The 21,845-nt window shown below is 38.7% G+C and overlaps 1 long non-coding RNA gene across 1 annotated transcript; it reads left to right on the top strand.

The window, feature by feature from the left end:
- The first annotated feature begins 225 nt into the window (after window positions 1–225).
- Window positions 226–20,955, top strand: LOC108580434. Its single transcript, XR_002524386.2, has 3 exons — window positions 226–7,425; window positions 12,871–12,943; window positions 14,386–20,955. It is a non-coding gene; the product is annotated as an uncharacterized LOC108580434 (long non-coding RNA).
- Window positions 20,956–21,845: the final 890 nt, after the last annotated feature.

Here is a 21,845-nt window from a genome sequence, read left to right as displayed (position 1 = left end):
TTAAACTTGTAAGACACATTAAAACTTGTAAGATAATGTGTTTAGTGGTTAGAGAGAAATTTATATAAATATATATGAGAAGGAAAGGAAAATGACTATAAATCAGTATTCTACAGTTCCACCTTAAAAAACTAGAAAAGCTACTCGGGAGCCTGAGGCAGGAGAAGGGAGTGAACCCGGGAGGCCGAGCTTGCATTGAGTCCAGATCATGCCACTGCACTCTAGCCTGGGTGACAGAGCGAGACTCCATCTCACAAAAAAAAAAAAAAAACCTAGGAAAGAATCCCCCTCGAGCCAGATTAGAAGGAAGAAAATATTAAAGATAACACAAACTAATAAATTAAAAAACATATACAGAGAAACTTAGGTCAAAAGTTAATTCTTTGAAGATTAGTAAATTCATTAAGGAAAACAGAGAAATTATTGATATTACAAATGAAAAGGAGGATGTCGCTGCTGATCTTACATTGATAAGAGGAAGTTTTGAGCAACATTATGCCAATAAGTTTGAAAACTTACATGAAATTGGAAAACTCCTGAAAGAACACAGCATACCAAAACTTATAGAAGAAATAACATTGGAATAGTGTAATATTAATTGAATAAATAAACATTATTAAAGAGACCTGTAAGGTTCTTGTATCTGTTCGAACCCCAAGAGCGCGCCAACAGACAACGAGGCGGTGTGGAGCAACATGCTGTTTTAATGAGCGCCTGGGTGCAGGAGGGCTGAGGCCTAAAATGGTGTCAGCCCCAGGTGAGGACAGGGTAAAAGTTTTATGGTCTCCTGTAAACAGAAAGTGTCCTAGTCTGATGTAACTGCTACGCTGTACCTGGATGTCCTGTTTCTCTTCAGGGGTACCTGTCGTCCAGCCAGGGTAGGTATTTTCTGGCAGGCTCTCTTCCTGCTTCTGCTATCTTGCTGACGCCCGCTGCTGACACAAGTGGCCTTGCACCTTGGGACTGGGCCTGAGAAGGGAGGAGCTCCTTAAGCTTTCAGGCCCCAGGGAGAATCTTACATTCCTGGTATTTGGTTATAGAAAAGGGAAAAGGGACGACTTTTTCAATAACTACTTCAGGCATGACATAGGGGTGGTGTGGGCACCTTGGAAAAAGAAAAACAATTTTGGGGGTATTCTTGAGAGACGGGTTGGTATCTATTGTGTCGTAGTAGCAGGAGCATTGTCTGGATTGTCTGTTGGTTAACTGTAGTTTCAACAAGAGTTTTAATGGCTTTTATTATCAGTGGGATAACACAGGGGAGAAAGAGGGGAGCCCAGTGATAAAGATTATTGTCACTACCAGCGTTTTAAATTCTCCTAAATTAGAGAACCACCCACCTAGAAGGTTTGTTGGGTCTCATCCTTTCCAGGTTTGGACTGGTACATGGGCTGTTTTTCTGATGTTTGAAGCAATTTCTGGAACCACTTTTTTGTTATCGTCTATGTTAAGACAGCAATTGGAGATATTAAATTTACCACAGACTCCACCCTTTTCTGCTAATAAGTAGTCTAGTGCTAGCTTGTTTTGATAAATTGCCACGTGCATTTTATTGTTGTGCGAGCATTTCCAGGGCTGAGGCAGTTTGGTTAGTGATTAGTTCTAGAACAGCCTGTAGTCTAATTATTCTATTTAGCATATATATAGGAGTGCGATAACCCCATAGACCATCCTCAGTCCAAGTGGCAGGACCATAATATTTGATGATTCTTTCTGGAGGCCATTTGTCCCCTTGCCATTTTTGGCTTCCTCCTACCTTTAAGGATCATTTTTCTTTGTTTAGATTAGTATATACAGGGACTCCGAGGGTGTTGCCTGCTGTTAATGTTTTGGAAGAGGGAGTAGCCTTGGGGGTGAGCTTGACCCTGGTGCGATGGATCCAGTGGGGGTGTCCTTGGACTCTCACTGTAGTTGGCGTGCTGAGTATCACAGTGTAGGGGCCTGTCCACTTAGGTTGTAGCTTTTGGTGAGGGCTGGCTTGGCAGATAAACACGTCTGTGCCTGCAAAACAGTTATGTTGAGAGGACAAGGAGGTGTCAACAGGGAGAGGCATGGCCTTATTTGTTGCTTCATGAATGAAAGACCATGTCTGGATTAAGGAGGGGAAATAATTCCCGAGTGGCTCGGAGTTTGGTAAGGGTGGAGGCCCCAAGACAAAAGTTCGGCCATACATGATTTCAAAGGGACTATAAAAAGAGGGTGGTTTTGGTGTTGTGCGAAGTCTCATAAGGGTGAAAGGGAGATTTTTTTGTCCACAACTGGCAGGTTTCTAGAGCCAGCTTGGTGAGTTGGGCTTTAAGAACAGAATTAATTTTTTCAACTTTGCCTGAGACTGAGGCTTGTAGGGTGTGTGGAGAATCTGCTTTATTCTTAAGGATGTAGAGACACCTTGGGTAATTTGGCTGATGAATGCAGGCCTGTTATTGGACTGGATAGATGTTGGGAGCCTGAAACAGGGAATTATATGCATGATGAGTTTGTGTGATGACACTTGCACCTTCTTAAGTTTTTGGAAATACTTCTACTTACCTGGAGAAAGTACAGGCAAAGACTAGAAGATAGTGGAGCCATTTATTGGGCAGCATGTGAGTGAAATCTACTTGCCAATCTTGCCTGGGTACCTGGTCCTGGGCTTGGTGGGTAGGAAAAGGCTGCGGCCAGAGGGACCCCAGGGGTAACACTGAGTGGCAGATAGAGGAGGACTGGGTAATCTCTCATACGTCACTGGAAAGGTGAGGACAAGTGAGAATAGGATGGAGAAGTTGCAAGAGAGGTTTGTAACCAACATGGAAATCGTTGTGGAGGCTTTGGAGGTAAGGAAGATTTTGAGAGTAAGGAAGAATAATACGCCCTTCCTTGACATACCATCGTCCTTGCTTTTGAAGGTTTTGGGCTCAGAAGTCCTCCTTTGCTTCTGAGGAGTAAAGAAACTGGTCTTGCATGGGTTGTAGGGCTACTTGTTTGGCTACCTGATCTGCTAGCACATTTCCAGCCGATATAGGATTGTCTAGGGTTTGGTGGCCCCTGCAATGAATGATGGCAACTTTCTGTGGGAGGCTGGCAGCTTGAAGGAGCTTGCTGATGGAGAGCCATTTATGACAGGAGTGTTTTTTGCAGTTAGGAAACCCCGTTCTTTCCAGATGGATGAGTGTGAGTGCACTGTGTAGAACGCATCATGAGAATTTGAATATATGTTCATCTGTTGTCTGGCTGCTAGAGCAAGAGCTTGAGTGAGGATGATGAGTTCAGCTTTTTGGGAGGTGGTTCCTAAGGGGAGCAGATTGGCTTCAATAGTCTGGGGGGTGACACTATAGCATAGCCAGCATGCTAACATCCTTGATGTAGGAAGGAGCTACCACTTAGAAACCAAGTACATCTGGAAGGGGCTGGTATATGAGGTTTGGAAAAGGTATAAGAAAGGTTTGAATAGTGTTCACACAGAAGCATGTAGAGTCTCGGGTGGTTGTAGCTTCAGGTAAGAGCATGGCTGGGTTTAGACGGGAGCTGGTTAGCATGGTGCTTTGGGGAATTTTTATGAATAGAGCATACAGTTGGAGGAACTGTAGGGCAGAGATGAGACTTAGTACACTGTGGTAAGCTAGCATGTCTTTGATGTTATGGGTTGAATAAACTGTTAGGTTGGCATGAAGAGATAGTTTTAGGCTTTTAAGGGTGAGGACAGCAGCTGCTGCCAATGCTCGGAGGCAGGCAGGCCATCCGAGAACTGTGGCTTCAAGCTGTTTGGAGAGGTAGGCAATAACCTGGAGGGTGGGTCCCTTAGACTGGATTAGAACACCTAGTGTAACTCCACGCCATTGGTCGGTATAGAGGGAGAAAAGTTTGGTGAGTTCTGAGAGAGTGAGGATGAGGGTTGAGGTGAGAGCCTTCTGGAGTAGACACAAAGGTTGGGTAATAGGCTGTGCAGGTTTTAAAGGCTCATGGAAAGGGCCTTTAGCAGCTTGGTATAACGGTTTGGCAAGTAGAGCGAAGGAGGGAACCTGGAGCCCAAAATATCCCGCTAGTTCTAGAAAAGAGAGAATTTCTTGCTTAGTTTTCAGAGGCAGGAAGGACTGGAGGAGGGAATGCAGTCCGTTGTGAGCCTTCAGGTTTTCGGGGTAAGAGCTAGGCCTAGATAGGTGACTGAGGGGGTGCATATATGTGTGCTTTCTTAGGGGAGACCTGATACCCCTGTTGGGCCAAGAAGTTTAAAAAAGAGATGGTATGGGCATTGCAGTCTCGTTGAGAGGAGCTACACAGGAGCAGATGATTAACATGGATGGTTTTAGGGATCAGGTACAGAGGTCTCGAGCAAGGGCCTGTCCAAAAAGGTGGGGGCTGTCTGTATAACCTTGAGGTAGTATACACCAGGTGAGCTGATGTGAAAGGTGGGTGTCAGCGTTTTCCCACATGAAGGCAAAGAGGTTTTGGGAATCAGGGCGTAAAGGAATTGTGGGGAAAAAAGCATCCTTTAGGAGAAAAATGGGTGGTATTGGAGGGAACTGTGGAAAGTCAAGTATATGGATTAGGAACTATTGGACATACTGGGAGTACAGCTTGGTTAATGAGCCTGAGGTCCTGGACTAATTGATAAGTTCCATCTGGCTTTTTAACAGGTAGAATTGGTGTGTGAAAGGGAAATTTGTTGGGCGGGGTAGGTGACTGGTGAGGAGGCCAGAAATGATAGGCTTTAGGCCTATGAGAGCTGATTGAGGGATGGGACACTGCTTCTGTGATAGGAACTGGGTGGTCTCTTTAAAGGTAAGGCAGAGGGGGATGTGGTGTTTTGTGACTGAGGGTCTGGAAGTATCCTAAACAGCGGGGTTAACTACGAATTGGGGATAAGGAAAAGTTGCATGCTTTAAGGTAGGAGGTTGGAGGAGTAGAAGAAAGTTAGAAGCCCCGGAGGGGTCTGAGTTGATGCATTGGGTACTATGGGGAACGTGGAAATGGATAGTGTGGAGTTTTGAAAGGATATCTCTGCCTAGGAGTGGAGTTGGGCATAAGGGCAGGACTCAGATAGAGTGAGTGAAGGAAAAGGTGTGCAGGGAGCAGAAAAGTGGAGGGGTGGCTTGGAGTTTCGAGACTTGTCCATCAATTCCCACAACAGAGACTTGGGAGGACTGGGTGGATTCTGAAAAATTAGGTAAAGCAGAGTAGGTTGTCTGATATTAATAATTAAAAAAAAAAAAAACCATACTGGCCTACCTGCCACTATCAGGGTTACCCTTGACTCAGATGAAGCAATGGTAGTTGCCGGGGCATCCATTCCAGGGCACCATCAGTCTTCAGTGGCAAGGCCAATGAGATTCGAGTAGGAGGTTTTGGCTGGCTTAGGAAGGGGTGGTCCTTGCAGGGGCCGCTGACAGTCCAACTTCCTGTGGGGTCCTCTGCAGAGGGGACACGGCCTGGTGGGCTTACCTGGGTTTGGGCATTGTCTGGACTAGCGGCCTTCATTGCCGCACTTCAAACAGGCGCCAGGTGGAGGTGGATTTCTAAGAGACTTCCTTGTGGAGCTGCGGCCCCTTGGGCCTGCAGGGCCCCTGATGGTGGAATCGAGCATTTGAAACTCTGCCTGTTTTTGCCTTTTACTTTCCTCATTACGATTGATAAAGACTTTGAAGGCTAAATTAAGAAGGTCTTGTTCTGGGGTGTGAGGGCTGTCACCAAGCTTCTGAAGCTTGCACTGAATATCAGGAGTGGATTGGGAGATGAATCGAAGGTTTAAGATAGTAGTTCCTTCTGGGCTGGCTGGGTCTAGGTTGGTATATTTTCTCATGCCTTCAGTTAAACCAGAGTGAAAAAAGGCTGGGTTTTTGTTAGGACCTTGGGTGATTTCTGAAAGTTTTTTATAGTTTACCACTTTATGGGCACCCTTTTTGAGTCCTGCAAGGAGACACACAATCATGTGGTCTTGATGGCGGTGTCCAGAGGCCCTGTCTTGATAATCCTAGTGGGGATCCTGGTTGGGGACTGCCTCTGCAACAGAAGGCTGGGCAGGAGCTTGGTGATGAATTGTATTAGCATGTGTCTGAGCTAGGGTCCAGATATGGTCTCGGCCTTCTGGGGTGAGGGTGGAAGAGAGGATAACGCAGAGGTCATGCCAGGTTAGTTCGTAAAACTGGGTGAGGTACTAAAACTCTCTAATATAAGAGGTGGGGTCTTCTGGAAGTGAACTGAGTCTTTTGTTAATTTGAGAGAGATCAGTGAGGGAGAAGGGAATGTGAACTGTAATAATACCTTCAGTTCCTGCTACTTCCCGAAGTGGGTACTCTAGCACCTGCACTGAAGTAAGGGTGCGGTATGGGCCAAAGGTGGTGCCCAAGCGAGTGTGGGCGGGAGAGAAGGAAGAAGTTGAAAGTGGTTCCTGCTAAGGGTTTGAAGGGGTGGGGGGATGAGTTAACAGGCAGTGAAGGCTAGATAGGGGCAAAAGGTGGCAGGATGGGTTTACAAGCCTCAGGAGAGGGTGGTGGGGGAGGAGAATGGGTACAGGCAATACTAGAATTGTCCTGAGGAGGGGACGGTGTAGGAAAAGAAGTGGATACTGCTGATTGAGAAGATGGCAGCTGGGAAGATGGTAGCTGAGAAGGTAAGGAGGAGGCTTGGGCGGTTAACGAAGACAGTTCAGAGAAAGAGGTAGGGGCTGGGAGGGGTGGACAGCAGTCAGCTGGATTGAATGAGGAAAAAGAGGTAGGGTCGGGAGGAGAAAGGTGATCAGGGCAGCAAGAATGGTGGAGAAGGATTTGAACAGGTGAGCAAGAATTGCAGAGGTCGAGTTGTGATCTGAGTGCAAAAAGGCCTGGACGTAAGGAATTTTTCCCTATTTCTCCAGTCGTTGGCAATAATTGTTTAAATCAGTTAAAATTGTAAAGGCGAATGTTTCATTTGTGGGCCATTTGGACCCATTATCCAATTCGTATTGTGGCCAGATTGAATTGCAAAAAATGACAAGGTGCTTAGGGTGGATATCTTGCCTGAGGCCTAACGTTTGCAGGTTTTTTATGAGGCAGCCTAGAGGGCTGTTTTTTGGAATGGAGGACCGTGAGTTTCACATAACGGAGGGTAGGTTTGGGAGAACAGGGAAAAGGAGACTGTCTTGGATGGCCGGAGGGATATGATAAAAGGAGTGATCATCACTGCTGCCTTTTTCACTCCAGGAACAGGATCAAATGGCTTAGAGGCATCCGCCTAAGACCAGATGATCAGCGAGTGCCTGGCACACACCGGAGCCTTCTTGGACCAACGCTGGGTTTTCAGACTGGAGAAACCAAGAGAGGCTGTGCGGATTTTTACCTGTTAACTGGGCTCCCGGGAAAACTTACCAGTAGTAGGCGAGATCAGTGACTGATTTGCATGCACAGAGAGGCGACTAGAGGCTGAGGAACTTCCTTTGTCCAGTTGCTGTGGTCTGCTCTCCGGGGTGGAGGGGTAAGTCCATGAGGGACACGGACTGGAGCCCCTCCCTGGTTTCGGCACCAGATAGATGTAAGGTTCTTGTATGGGTTCGAATCCTAAGAGCACACCAACAGACAGGAGGCAGTGTGGAACAACATGCTGTTTTAATGAGCACCTGGGTGCAGGTGGGCTGAGGCCTACAGTCAGCCCCAAATGAGGACGGGGCAAAGGTTTTATAGTTTCCTGTAAACAGGAAGTGTCCTAGTCTGACATAACTGCTATGTTGTACCCAGATGTCCTCTTTCTCAATCTTCAGGGGTACGTGTCTTCCGGCCAGGGTAGGTGTCTTCTGGCAGGCTCTCTTCCTGCTTCTGCTATCTTGCTGACACCCACGGTTGATACAAGTGGCCTTGCACCTTGGGACTGGGCCTGAGAAGGAAGGAGTTATTCATCTCCCTAAGCTTTCAGGCCCCAGGGAGAATCTTACAAGACCCCCCAATATGACCACAGACACATACATTCTAAAATCTTAGGCTTCACTGCTGACTTTTCTCAAATTATTAAGTAAGAAGTAACATAAACCAAAGCTTCCAAAGAATAGAGGAGGAAATACTTCTCAATTTTTTTTTTTTTTTTTAATGAAGTCAACATAATTTCAATAACTAAAACACAGCAAGGACATTTTAAAGAAAAATAGAGTCCAGTATCACACATGAATGTAGATGCAAAAATCCTAACCAGAATATTAGCAAATTAGATTCAGCAGTATGCAAAAAGGAGAATATATGATCATCAAATGGCAATTTATTTCAGAAATGCAAATGTGGTTTAATATTTAAAATTGAATTAATTTAATTTGCTTTATTCTCCAGAAAGAGAGAAAAATAATATACTCATTTTGATTGGTATACTAAATAGTATTTAACAAAATTCAGCATCCATTCATAATGAAAACTCTTAGTAAACTAGAAATAGACGTTGGAATGTCTGCAAAAAACTTAGAGCAAACATCATACTTAATGGAAAATTATTGAAAGGTCTGCCTGAGATTACAAATAAGACAACAATATCTGCTCTCACATATTTATATTCAAAATTGTGTGGAAGGTCCTATCCAGTGCAATAAGGAAGAAAAAGAAATGAAAGGCATAAGAATTGAAGAAATAAGATGTCAGTATTTGCAAATGACATTATTGTGTACATAGAAAATCCAAAAGAATTTATAAACTCCTAGAATAATGTGAATTTATTAATATATATGAATAGGTCAGTATGCCAAAAATCACACTATTTCTGTATTGTAGAAATAAACATATAGAAAATGAATTTTTAAAATACCATTGATACTAGCATGAAAAAAAATAGTCCACCTTTAAGTAATATTGCATCAAACACTGAGGACAAGCAAAATATCTGCAAGGCATTTACACTGAAAACTACAAAACATTACTGAAATTTTTCTAATGTAAAAAATTGAAGGATATATATCCACGAATGGTAAAGATCTTAGTCAACTTTCCCAAATTTCTAGACCTGTAGATCTATAAATTCATTACAATCCCAGTCAAAAGCTTGTTTCATTTCCTTAGATGGACATTGACAACCTGATTCTAAAATTTACATTTATATAAAAAGGGCCAAGAATGGTTAAAGCAATCTTGAAAAACAAAGCTTAAGGACTTACACTACAAGACATCAAAACTTATGAAGCTACAATTATTACAACAGAGTAGTAATGGAGCAAAGGCAAACAGAACAATGAAACAGAATAAAGAGTTTGAGGCAAAACCCACCCATTTGGTTTATGGTGTCTGATTTATCTGATTTATGACAAAGATGACACTGTACTATATTGGGAATGAATTGTAGTTTCAATAAATGGTGCCAGACCAGTTAAATATACACATGGAAAACAATCTTAATTTCTAGTTCAAGCCATACATAGAATCTATTCAAGATGAATGATTGAACATAATATGAAGGTAAATCAAAGTTTTTAGAAGAAAATTTAGAGGACTATCTTCAATAGCTTAGAGTAGGTAAAGACTTCTTAAAGAACATAGAGGATTGGACAAATTGGATTTATAAATTTTATAAATTATATAACATAAATCCAAATTTATAATTGGATAAATTGTGTTTCCTTTGTGATTAGCAATTAAAATTGAGAACTTCTGTTTATCAAAAGTCACAATTGAGAAAGTGAAAAGGTAACCCAAAGAGGGATAGAAAAATATTATATAAAAATATTGGAGATATATATATTTATATGCATATATATGTGTGTGTGTATATATATATTTCTCCAGCAAAGACTCGTATCCAGAATTCATTTTACACGAACTGGGACCTAACTGTTGATTTTTAAGATAACTTTAATACAAATGGATAATTGAATAAATACATGTATAGGGGAATAAACATCAGCTTCAGGTATTACTTTAAATATCATCAACTAAATATTAATGAGATATAAAACCACAGTACTTCTAAATTATGTACAAAATATTGATATAAGCAAAATATTAAAGATTTATGATTTCAGAACTCTTCACAAAGCTTTCAAAGCACATTCCCACTTGTAAGGATGTACCAGATGCAGTACTTGATACTGAACATGCAAAGTTGACTAATAACTCGTTTCCTGGCAATAGTGCTTCCCTACCTTTTGAAAACCGTGACACACTAGAAAATAATATGTGTTATGTCCAACTATGGTAAAAAGAGGTAGTTGCTTATGGCTAGAAATTCTGACCCAAGGCTCTAGTCAACATAGATATTGTCCAGGCTACTCCAATTTATGAGTTGAGATTAGTATCTGTCTACATTTGTAATCAATTTATGCCTTAAGAAATCCATTCCCGGCCTTCTTTTGTTCTAGCCTTTCTTTTACAAAAGATCCTGTGAACATCTCATGTCCCCGGTGGGAGAACTGGTACTTCCTCTGGATGCCTTTGGATCTGAGATATGTACATGAGCTAGATTTCTTATGTTCTTTCTCAATCTGGGTCTGTTGGTGCATCTCGACTATTCACAACTTGTTGCATGGAAGCAATAATTGGTGTCTTGTTAGTCTGTTTCCTGCCTCCACTTCTGTCTTCTGTTCTTTTTCCATGTAGTATGTATTTTCCTCATCCAGAGGGACACATGATTTCCATTATATGAAATGCAGTATAATTTGGCTTTGAAATAACTGAGATAAAAGTTTTCATTTGCAATGGGAATATGGCTGAAGTAAAATGATAGGTAAGCATTTCATAAAGTGGTATATAATAGTTGAATTTATGCTTATTTTAAAGTTATTAAAATTTTTATCCTAATTCTGTATATAACTTTCTTAGTTCTTTACAGTTGATGAGGGCAAATTCTCTATACAGGTCTCAGAAAAATCTCTTGACTTATACAAAATGTGAACTTATGTCTACTTTACAAACATGTTTTATTTAAACTTATTTATAAAATGTTGAACAGATAATTAATTGATGGGTTTACTGTGATACCTAACTAGATACTAACTCGAGGGATGATTTAGATTATCATAATCACACATGAAAGTTTAATTGATTCATTGTGATATCCTTTTGTCTAGCATAAATATTTAGAGAGAACAATCGTCTACGATCACAGCATTAATTCTTACTAGGATTAGATTATAGTTGGACAATATAATTACATAAATGCTCAAACTGAGGTAACAGAAACAGACAGAACAAGATTCCCTAGGCTGGTTTACAGTCATCCAATTGCTACTGGTGATGGGAGCCTTAGAGACGATGAGCTTTGCATAGGAATGTTAGTAGCAAGCATCAGCCAAGCAGAATGTTGTTTAATGACATGAGGCCATAGGAAATGGTAAAGGCTATGACCCCCATAATAAAACTTTATGAGGCTACAACTTCCTAATTCTGAACAGTCAGAAATGAATTAACAACCCCAAATCATTAAAGAAAAAATTATCCAATTGTTATTCTCCAACTTCTTATAATGAGACAGTTCTGTAACCACACACTTCAGTATATGATTTTGGGATTCCTAAGTAAAGAGAGACATTTTTACTAAAATAAACTAGTAATTAAGTTGCCTATACTATGTTATTCATTAACAGATTGGTAAGAAGGTAATGAACAAGGTGTATTACAAAATGGGTAAAAGCATTCTTAATGTGTAATGATTTTTGAGGCAATTGGGAAAGAGAGTATAAAGACAGTTTATGTTAAGTATTTCTAATTATCATATATAAATTCTATAAATTCTGTAGTTTTCTTCAAACCACTTACACACATTTCTTGGTAAAATTATTTCAAAGTATTTTGGATTTTTGTGTAGATATTAAGAATTGTTAACCTTTAGTAGTTAATAGTATATATGAATGCAAAAGTCTTATCTAGTATTTAGTCACATTACTAAACAATTTTGTCAGTTTTCCAATCGATTCTTTGGCCTTTTCTGAATAAGCAATCTAAGACTGTAATTACCAATATTGTTAATATTGTATCACTGTTAAGTGTCAATAATGTTTAAAATGTCTTTATAAATGACTTGTTCATATTGGGATCCAAATGAAATCCACATACTGCATTTGGTGGATATGTTTCTTGTAATCTCTACAGCCCCCTCCTGTATTGTCATGACATTTATTTACGGATAAATTTGATCATTTGCCCTGTAAAATTTCCCACAATCTGTATTTGTCTCATGACATTTTAAGATGTTTCTCCATCTTCTTTATTTCTTGTAAACCAGTAGGTAGGTGCAACATCTTAAATGAATTCAGGTCTAAAATGTTTTTGGCAAGTATTCTTCATAGGTGATGCTGTATACTTTCAATTGTATCACGCTCAGAGCATGGTAATGTCTGATTGTTGCACTTTTATTAATGTGAAAATGGGTCAGTGATTTCATGTGATGTCAGACTGATTCATTCATTACAAAAATTGATCGACTTTTTAACCTAATGATTTTAAGCAGCCATCGATAATCATTGCCAAGATCCATTATTTTATTAAGGAATCAAAATGGTGATTTTTCTAATTTTGTCATTCTTCTGCATTTATTCACTGTGATTTTTCTGTAAAGAACCTTCCTTCATCAACTGTGCTTATCCTCACATACAGGTTTTAAGGGAAAAGATGAATATTTGATTCAATTTGCAGAATAATGAGTGAGTTCGTAGCAGCCTCCAGAAGCGACAAAATGTTTTGTTTTAATTTTAGTGTATTCTTGCAGAACATGGAATATACAAATATATCTGTGTTTTTTCATCTACTTTAATTCACTGTAGTAATTTATTATTTTTTTTAATAATGAAAGTGTTCATGAATCTGACATATGGCTTTTGGCTACTTCCCTTAAGAGTGAGTATGTGTGTTGCAGATGTGTGTGTGTGGTTTGCAGTTTTTTGAGGTTTTGGTTTGTTCTTATTTTTCTTATTTCACATTTACGTTTTTAAAGTTATTTTTTATTTTTTTTAAATCACAGCAATCCTCCCCTCATCTGTGGTTTCATTTTCTGTGGTTCTAGTTACTCATGGTCAACCATGGTCAGAAAACAGGTGAGTACAGTACAATAAAATATTTTTAAAGAGATAGCATTCATGTAACTTTTATTACAGTATATTGATATAATTGTTTTGTTTTATTATTGTTGTTAGTCACTTACTATCTGTAATTTGTAAATTAAACTTCATTATAGTTATGTATGCATTGGAAAAGCATAATATATTATATGGTTTGAATCTGTGTCCCCACCCAAATCTCATGTCAAATTGTAATTCCCAGTGCTGGAGATGGAGCTTGGTGGGAGGTGATTGGTTCATGGGGCTGTTTCTCATGAATAGTTTAACACTATCCCTCTCGGTGCTAGTTCTGTGATAGCAGGCTAGTTCTCGTGAGATCTCGTCATTGAAAAGTGTGTGGCACCTCCCCCAACCTGGTCCTGCTCCTGTCATATAAGATGCCTGCTCCTGCTTTGCCTTCTGCCAGGAGTAAAAGCTCCCCGAAGCCTCCCAGGAAGCAGATGCTGCCATGCTTCTTGCACAGCCTGTGGAACCATAAGCCAATTAAACCTCTTTTCTTGACCCAGTCCCGGGTATTTATAGCAATGTGAGAACAGACTAATACAGTATATATAAGGTTTGGTACTGTCCTCAGTTTTGGGCATTTACTGGGGGTCTTAAAATGTATCTCTTTAGGATAAGGGTAAACTATTGTGTAGTAAAAATATGATCTTCATAATTTCTGCTGTTGGGAATTTATTAAGTATCTTTCTCTACTCCATTATTAATTTTCTACATCTTCTTTATTGTGTCTATTTTACCTATTATAGATAAATACTGTAAAGTCTCCTACAGAAAGTGTGTTTCTGCCCATTTTTCTTCATATATCTAATATTTTTATTCTACATACTTTTGCAACCTCTACATATTTTTTCTTCATATTTGCATGATAAATTATGCCATTTTCATTGTTTCTATTGTTCTTTGTTATTTTGTTTCAGTACTTTCTCCTGGAGATAAGGAATTTGATATTTGTCCCATCTTTTCTTCCCAGTCTGAGATTATAAATTCTCATTTATTATTTTTATAAAAATAAATATTAATATATACTTTCAAATGGTTGAAAGGATATTGAATGTTCCCAACACAAACAAATGATCAGTGTTTGAGATGATCAATATGCTAATTACCCTGATTTGATCACTATACATTATGTGTATGGAAATATCACTATATACCCTATGAATGTGCTAAATTATTATTAAAAAGGATAATAATAAAAATTAAGGTTGTAACCATGTATAAAATAATCATTTAAATTTATAGTTATATTGTTAGCCGAGTTCATGTTCTTTATGGTATCAACACTCAATTGTTATTTTTGTTTTACCTTTAATTTTTCTAGGATATGCTTTAAACATTTTATTCAGTAATTATCCGTATTTGGCATATATTTAGGGTTCTCATAATCAGGATTTCTTTCTTGCCTTCATTTACAGATGGGAACCTGAGCAGAAACTTTAGTGGGAAGAAAATCTTGGGGTTACAACTATTTCCTCCAAAGCTCTGTAGATGTTGCTTCCTGTCTTCTGACACCCACAGAAGAAATGTCTGAGGCTTTCAAATTCTTTTTCTTTTGTGAGTAGCCTAACTGTTTTTGCTGGGTTTCCCTGGATCCTTTTTTACCCCACAGATCCCTTTAGACAGTATCTTCACTGGATCAATGTCATTAAGTCATCTGACTTAAGATACAGATATTTTAATCTCTGTCTATTCTCTCCTTGTCAAGTAGAATTTTTGAAACAGAAAATGTGCCTGATGACATCTTTTCTAGAATTCTGTCCAAACAGGGACATAAGTGGTCAAATTTTCATGTATGTAGATAACTCTGATGACAATGAAGTATCACTATGTTGTCAGGGAGGATAAGAATGGGTGAAGAGAGAGAAGGAACACTGGAGGCTGGGAGACCCAATAGGAGACTCTGTCATAATCTAGTAAACAATAATGAGGGTAGCAGTGGTAGGAATAGCGAAAACGGGATAAAGTCATGAAATTTGGTAACATGAAATCCACATGACTTGGTGACTCACTGGCTTTTGTTAGGAGGGATGCACAGATTGCTGATCAGGTACCAGTTAGGGCCATCAACTAAAATACAAGGGGAAAAAGTGGGGTTGAGGGAGACCAATTTTGTTTCAGATTCCTTTTTTTTTTTTTCTTAGGAAAAAGAAAATTATTATTTTGCTTATATTTTTGATCTGATTTTAACTTATGGGTTTGTCTAATTATTTTCCAATGTATTTGTGTGTGTTTGTTGGGGAAGGAATATGATGTTTGATTTAACAAGTCACAGAATTTTTCTGTGTTCTTTGTTACTGCATTGTTGCTCATGTGTTAAATTTATTTCATTTCCAGTGTCTATATTATTTACATAATGATGTAAATATTTATCATATTTTAAAATCATATTTAGGACAGACTCAGAACATGGTCAACCTTTACAGCTCTAAACAAGTGCATAAATTAGTTTCTAATAATCATAATAGCTTTGAGATTAGATGAGGCTCTAAGTTAATCATACAAAAAATTCTAAACAAACTATAAATCATTTAAGGGATTATAGAAAATATTAGCCAAATTTGAAATTTATGTTATTTATTGTAAATTTCTTTCATTGACAAATTAAAATATCCCCTGTAAATTGTAAGAAGGGGTACACATTTATACTGGGAACTCTGACTGTTAAAAAAGCATGTTAATGTTACTTCAGAATTACTACGAAAGAGCTAAAGAAGGCAGTTTTCCTTCCATTCTTGAGTCATTGGTATTTAATGAAGAGGGATTTGGGGTTTCCTGATTTATTAGGATAGATTTTTTTTTTCTAAAAAAGCTACAACAAAAAAATAATATGCAGTCTTCTAAAAGTTTTTCGATTTGGGCTTAATAAAATCTTAGGATTGAATCTTACTGTTTTGAAACTTGTTTATTTATATCACATATGAGGCTACTTTTCAAGTTTCAATAAAGACAATTAGTTTTCTTGCTTTATAATTTTGTTTCTTCAGTGATTTTGATCTTACAAAGTTTTCAACTTCAGTTTATCATTAATAATTTAATTACAAAATAGTAATTTTCAATTTTAAAATAAATTCAAACAATACCAAAGAATATGATGTGAAAATATTACTTCAGCTGCTTCTCATCCCAGATCCCATTCTCCAAATTAAGCATATTCATTGTTGCTTGATCTTATTACTTAACCTTTAAAGAAAGCCTAATTCTTTAACTTTAAATAATTTAGCCCAGGGGAGAAACAGTATCTAGTTCTCTTACAAGTAACAAAAACTAAGTATCAATACCTTTAAATTTTTGATGACTCACAAACCTAGAGATACTGAATAATATTGAAAATGTTTGAACCTCTTAATTTTAGCAACACTAAGATTGTCTTATTGTTACTAAGATGGCCAAGTAAACTTTGTTTTGAGTAAGAACATAAGCTACACTTCTAAAAAGATGCTTTTTTATATTTATAATAGATATAGCAAGTTTCACTATTCATGTCAAATCAATATATAATTTCAATATGTAAGTTTAGTGATCCTAGCTCTATTTTAAAATGAAAAGTACAGTTTATCAGTGGTATTTTAAGTGTTATTCATCTTAATATAATCCTTTGAAGGCTACACATTCCAATATCCAAGTTTTAAAGTAGTTTGTATACACCCAGCATGCAAGCCATGACTTTAATCATTTCCTCACCAGAACTTCAATTATGCCAAGCACTTTTTAATTATCCTGCAGCCCACAAGTCTATTCTTAGTACAAGTCTGACTTTTAGGGAGGCAGTCTTCTCCTCTGTGGCAAAAATCAACTCACCACTTAGCAACTCCACCCATGAAAAACCCTGTGAATTAAAACCTACTAAATTAAGTGTGTATTTTTAACAGCTTCAATTTTAAAGTCTATTTTGGCATAAAAGTTGAAGCTTTTTTTTTTTGAAGTACAAAAATGCTATGTTGGCATTTCCTGGTATTTTCAGAATGCAATTTGTGTTTTGAGTTGTCCCTTTTATAGTCAGTTTCTTATAACATCAATTTATTTTTCTGAAGAGAATATATGTAATCAACTTGCCCTATCACTTTGTATTTTTTATCTTGTTTTAAAAAAGAAAATTCTGAACCAAGAAGAACAATGATAGAAGAAGAATTTGTGTGTGAAGCAGGGCTGTAGGATAGGAGGGGAGGGTTTGGGGGCACAGCAGGAAGCAGAGGAACACAGAGCTGAAGTGTAAATGGGCTCAGTCTTTCCTGCACAGATCAAAACCTGGAACACAAATCTAGAAATTAAGAAAAAGTAAAGCAGGTAAAATTATTGTGCTTTTTACTATTTTCATTTTATAGTAGTGGAAAATCTGTTTTTCCCAATTAATACAAATAGAATACAAAGTCATTTTAGGAAATGCTTGTATAAGGCTAATGCTTATAAGATATATTAAACAATAGTATATAATACATTCATTCAAGAAATAATAAGGACCTGCTATGTACAAGGCCCTGTACTTCTCTTGTGTTACAGTGCAGCTCCAATAAATGATTGTATTATGATCCACCTTCCCAAAAATGTGGTGTTCAAAAGCTGAACTTAGGAAATGTGGCACATACTGTGCCCTCAGTCAACACCTGTTTTCCTTGTTTTTCCCTGCTTTCATCTATTATAGAGGTTGGAATATCTAAAAGTTCCCCAGTTTGCCTTACAGATGAAATTTGCTTGACAAGGTTCTGGCCAATGAGATGTAAAGAGAAAGTCACTGATACCACACGGTCTCTTTCTAGTATGCTCTGGAAGTGCTGCTTCATTCACCTCAGGTGGTGGAGCTGAGAAGCCAAAAGAGTCTTTGAAGGTGCTCTTGACCTACTATTCTAACTGTGAACCTCCTAATCGGGACTTCTTATGGCATAAAATATACACACCTCTTCCTTGTTTAAATGACCATTCGCTGGGTTTCTGTTACTCTCAGCTGCATGAGTTACTGACTCAGGAAAAAAAATTGGCAATAAGCATGACAGTGGTCTTCATATTCCAAATTGTGATGAACAGTCTCTAAGACGGCTCACAATGATCCCCACCTCCTTCACCGCCTTGTGTAGTTCCTCTTCCACTCTCTACCAGGGTCAGTTTCTGTGACCAATAGGAAGTGGCAGAAGTGAGGGTTGTTGCTTCTGAGGTTATAAAAGGTTACAATTACTGGGGTGCTCTCTCTCTGATTCTTTGCTCTGGGGAAGTCAGCTACCATGTTATGTGAGCGGCTCTATGGAAAGGTCCACATCGTACAAAACCAGAGCCTCCTGCCAACAGGAGCTTGGAAGCTGACTCTGTGGTCACTTCAGATGATGGCCATCTCACAAGAGACCCTGAGACAAAGCCACCTAGCAGTCCCCCTTTCAGATTCTTAACCCTCAATAGCAAATGCTTGTTGTTTTAAGCCACTACATTTTAGGGTGATTATTACTTAGCAATAGAGAACTAAGTGATTATTACTTAGCAATAGAGAACTAAGAAACAAATAGATTGATTATAGTATCTTAAACAGTGTGCTTTAAAAATACTCAATTAAAAATAATTTATAGTTCTTTAATAACACCTTTTGGTTTAGGAAATGGATATATCCTATATATATATATATATATATAGGTAACTTTTTCATATTGAAATATATGTCCTCATATGTTTGCTATTAAAACGTTTTTGGCCTTCTTAATGTTTGAGTGCTATTTACTGACTCATTGAATACGTGATCTAGATAGTGTTCTTTATGTGAGTCAGAAAATATCCCAGCTTTCATGGAATTGCTATTGTGGTGTGGGAGGCAGATAATTGAACAAGTAAACAAATAAGACAGTTTTATATAGGGCTGATCATTGGGAAGGAAATAAAACCATTAAAATGATAGACTCGGGATGAAGATGGCTGGATTTTGGAGAGAGAGTGACTTATTATGCTAGGAGGGAACATTGTTACTGAAATCTGAATGCTTAGAAGAGGCCAGAAATGTAAAGGTCCTCCTAAGCAGAGCACGCAGAGAGTGCAGAGGCTAGGAGGTGGGAATTCTTAGCTTGCTTAAGCAATAGAAGTAAGGCCATTATGACTGGACCACAGTGAATGAAGGAGCATAGGATGAGGGCCTAGTTCCTTGAAGGTGGCTTCTTGTTGATAGAAACAAAGTAGGCAGGACTAAGCTTTGTAGGACATGGTAAGAAGTTCAATGAAAGCCACTGGAGAGTTCTAAGCAGGGCAACGTCATGATTTGTGTATTGATAACGATCTGTGGGGCTGCTGGGTACAGGCTGGATAATAGGGCAAGAGGATGCAGAACAACTAGGAGAAAGTTGTGCTTGGCATATATAGGAACTGTATGAGTGAGTGTGTGATAAGCGAATTAATGAATATGTCACAGTCAGTCAAGAATGACTATAGTTTGGGTCAGTGTGATGGCAGTGGAGATGCAATCATGTGGACAGATTTGCACTATATTTTGGAAGTAGAAACAGTAGAACTTGATAATGCTTTGGAAATGTGCATCTGGAAAGGCAGTGAGGGAAAAAGCAGACTCAAGAAAAAATAACTCCCACCATTCTGATTTAAGCAACTGGGTAGATGAACATGCATTTATAACTTGGGCAAAGACTGTGGGGGAGTGTATTTGGGAGACAAAAGCTTTTGTTGGTTTCAAAATATCTGATATTTTCATGTGAAGATTGTAATCAGAGAACTCAGCTGGGTATTTGACTACATTGCTTATAAGAGGAGTCAGGACTAGAGAAATACATTTAGGAGCTGTCATCAATTTCTCAGAGATTCATAGTGCAGGCTAATTTTATAGAGGCTTTCAAAACCAAGCTTCATTGGCTGTGAAATCTTGTCATGCTGAAGGGAACCATCAGACTGAGATAAAAATATATAGGTGCTATTTAGATCATGCCACTGGATGAGGTACAGCTCTAGAAGAAGACAGAGCTAGTGGAGCTTAAGGGTGCTACAGCATCACAACGATGCTTTAACTGTGATACCATCAAAATTGAAGTCACTTTAGAAAATATTCTGAATAGTTTCCAGGTCTTTGTAGAGCTCTCTTTTTTCAAGGAAATTGACAGAATTTTGTATCTTGGCTTAGCACTCTCTCTACCCTTAGAGTCATGTGGCTTTCTGTGTCTTCTTAGAAATAATAGTTCTCATTTCTGGGGCTGTAGATGGTTTTCTTGAAGTTTATTTTTAAAATGTGTGGTATTTTCATAGAAAAATAATGCAATAATGTACCACCGATATGGCACATTGATTATGCATGCTTTTCTTCTTAATACAGCTAGTGTACAAAAAGGGATCACAAGAGAAAAACAAAAGAATTCTGCTACTGAAGATCTTACAACACTGTGTGAAAGGTATCTGTTAGCAATAATAGGAAGCTACTTCACACTTCAGCAGTGATCTGAAAACTGTCAGATGCTTTTGAACTTGCCATGTCGGCTCCTGCACTTATTTGAGTTACATGAGGTTGCATGTTCTTATTGAGAGTTAAGAGTTCTCATTTGAAAGCAGTCCAGTCTTGCAAAACTCTAATGATGAAAGTAACTCACTTACTGGAAGGTAGTGTAGATGTCTGGGTCACTAATTGAGAATAAGTGACTTCGGGGAGGTTAAGCACCAATAAGAGGCAGTTTCAGATGGCTGGCCAGCTATCTCACACAGGAATCTAAGACAGGAAGGCTGCAGTCATGTGCAATTTAATGGCAAGTCTAGTAAAGATGATAATTTCAAAGTAGTGATGAAAGTAAATGATATTTGGAGATATCTCCAATAACAGTAATAAGAGATTAAACTATCTGTGGTTACTATTGGTGACAAAGTGACTTGTTCTGCTCCTACAATGGTGATTTGCTGTCTACATTCATAATGAAAGGAAAGACTAAATGTCAGTTAGAAGTTTAATGAAAATAGGCCGGGCATGGCTTTGGGAGGCTTTTGCAGGCAAATCACTTGAGGTCAGGAGTTTGAGACGAGCCTGGTCAACATGGTGAAACCCTGTCTCTACCGAAAATACAAAAATTGAAACCCTCTCTCTACTAAAAAGATACAAAAAATTAGCCGGGCGTGGTGGCAGGCGCCTGTAGTCCCAGCTAATTGGGAGGCTGAGGCGGGAGAATGGCGTGAACCCGGGGGGGTGGAGCTTGCAGTGAGCTGAGATCGCGCCACTGCACTCCAGCCTGGGCGACAGAGCAAGACTCCGTCTCAAAAAAAAAAAAGAAAATACAAAAATTAGCCAGGCATGGTGCCGGGTGCCTGTAATCCCACCTACTTGGCAGGCTGAGGCAGGAGAATCACTTGAACCCGGAAGGCAGAGGTTGCAGTGAGCCAAGATTGGGCCACTGCACTCCAGCCTGGGCAACAGAGTGAGACTCTGTCTCAAAAAAAAAAAAAAAAAAGAAGAAGAAGTTTAGAAAAAATAAAGATGTGATTTACTTTTCCCATCTATGTTTATGCATGCATTTGTGGACCCCAGGTAAGAGCCCCTGGTTTAAGTGTCAATTAAAATAATATGCCTGGGTTAACATGCTGTAGTTTGAGGGGATCACTGTTCATCTTTTCACTATTTATCTTTTCTTCCCCACCTGATTTTAGGACAAATTGAGAGTAACAGATGCAGGAATAAAACACAGAAATCAAAATAAAGGGTTTACTGCTGAAAAATCCGCTTGAGCAAGCCTGTGAACATGTCTTTCCTGAATGAAGCCAGCTTACCCATAGGCCTCCACTGTCCCTCAGGAGAGAGAACACGTAAAACAAACTCTCTGCAGAAAGGAGGATCCCAAAGAAGGGGCCAAGCTGTACATTTATCAATCAGGAAAGCTGCTCCACCCTCTATTGCAGCCCCTACAATTCAAAACAAGTATTCTTCCTA

The sequence above is a fragment of the Papio anubis genome, chromosome 1 (genome assembly GCF_008728515.1).
Source record: "Papio anubis isolate 15944 chromosome 1, Panubis1.0, whole genome shotgun sequence".
Lineage (NCBI taxonomy): Eukaryota > Metazoa > Chordata > Mammalia > Primates > Cercopithecidae > Papio > Papio anubis.
Note: the sequence above shows the minus strand (reverse complement) of the source record. Positions and strands in the feature narration are given on the sequence as shown.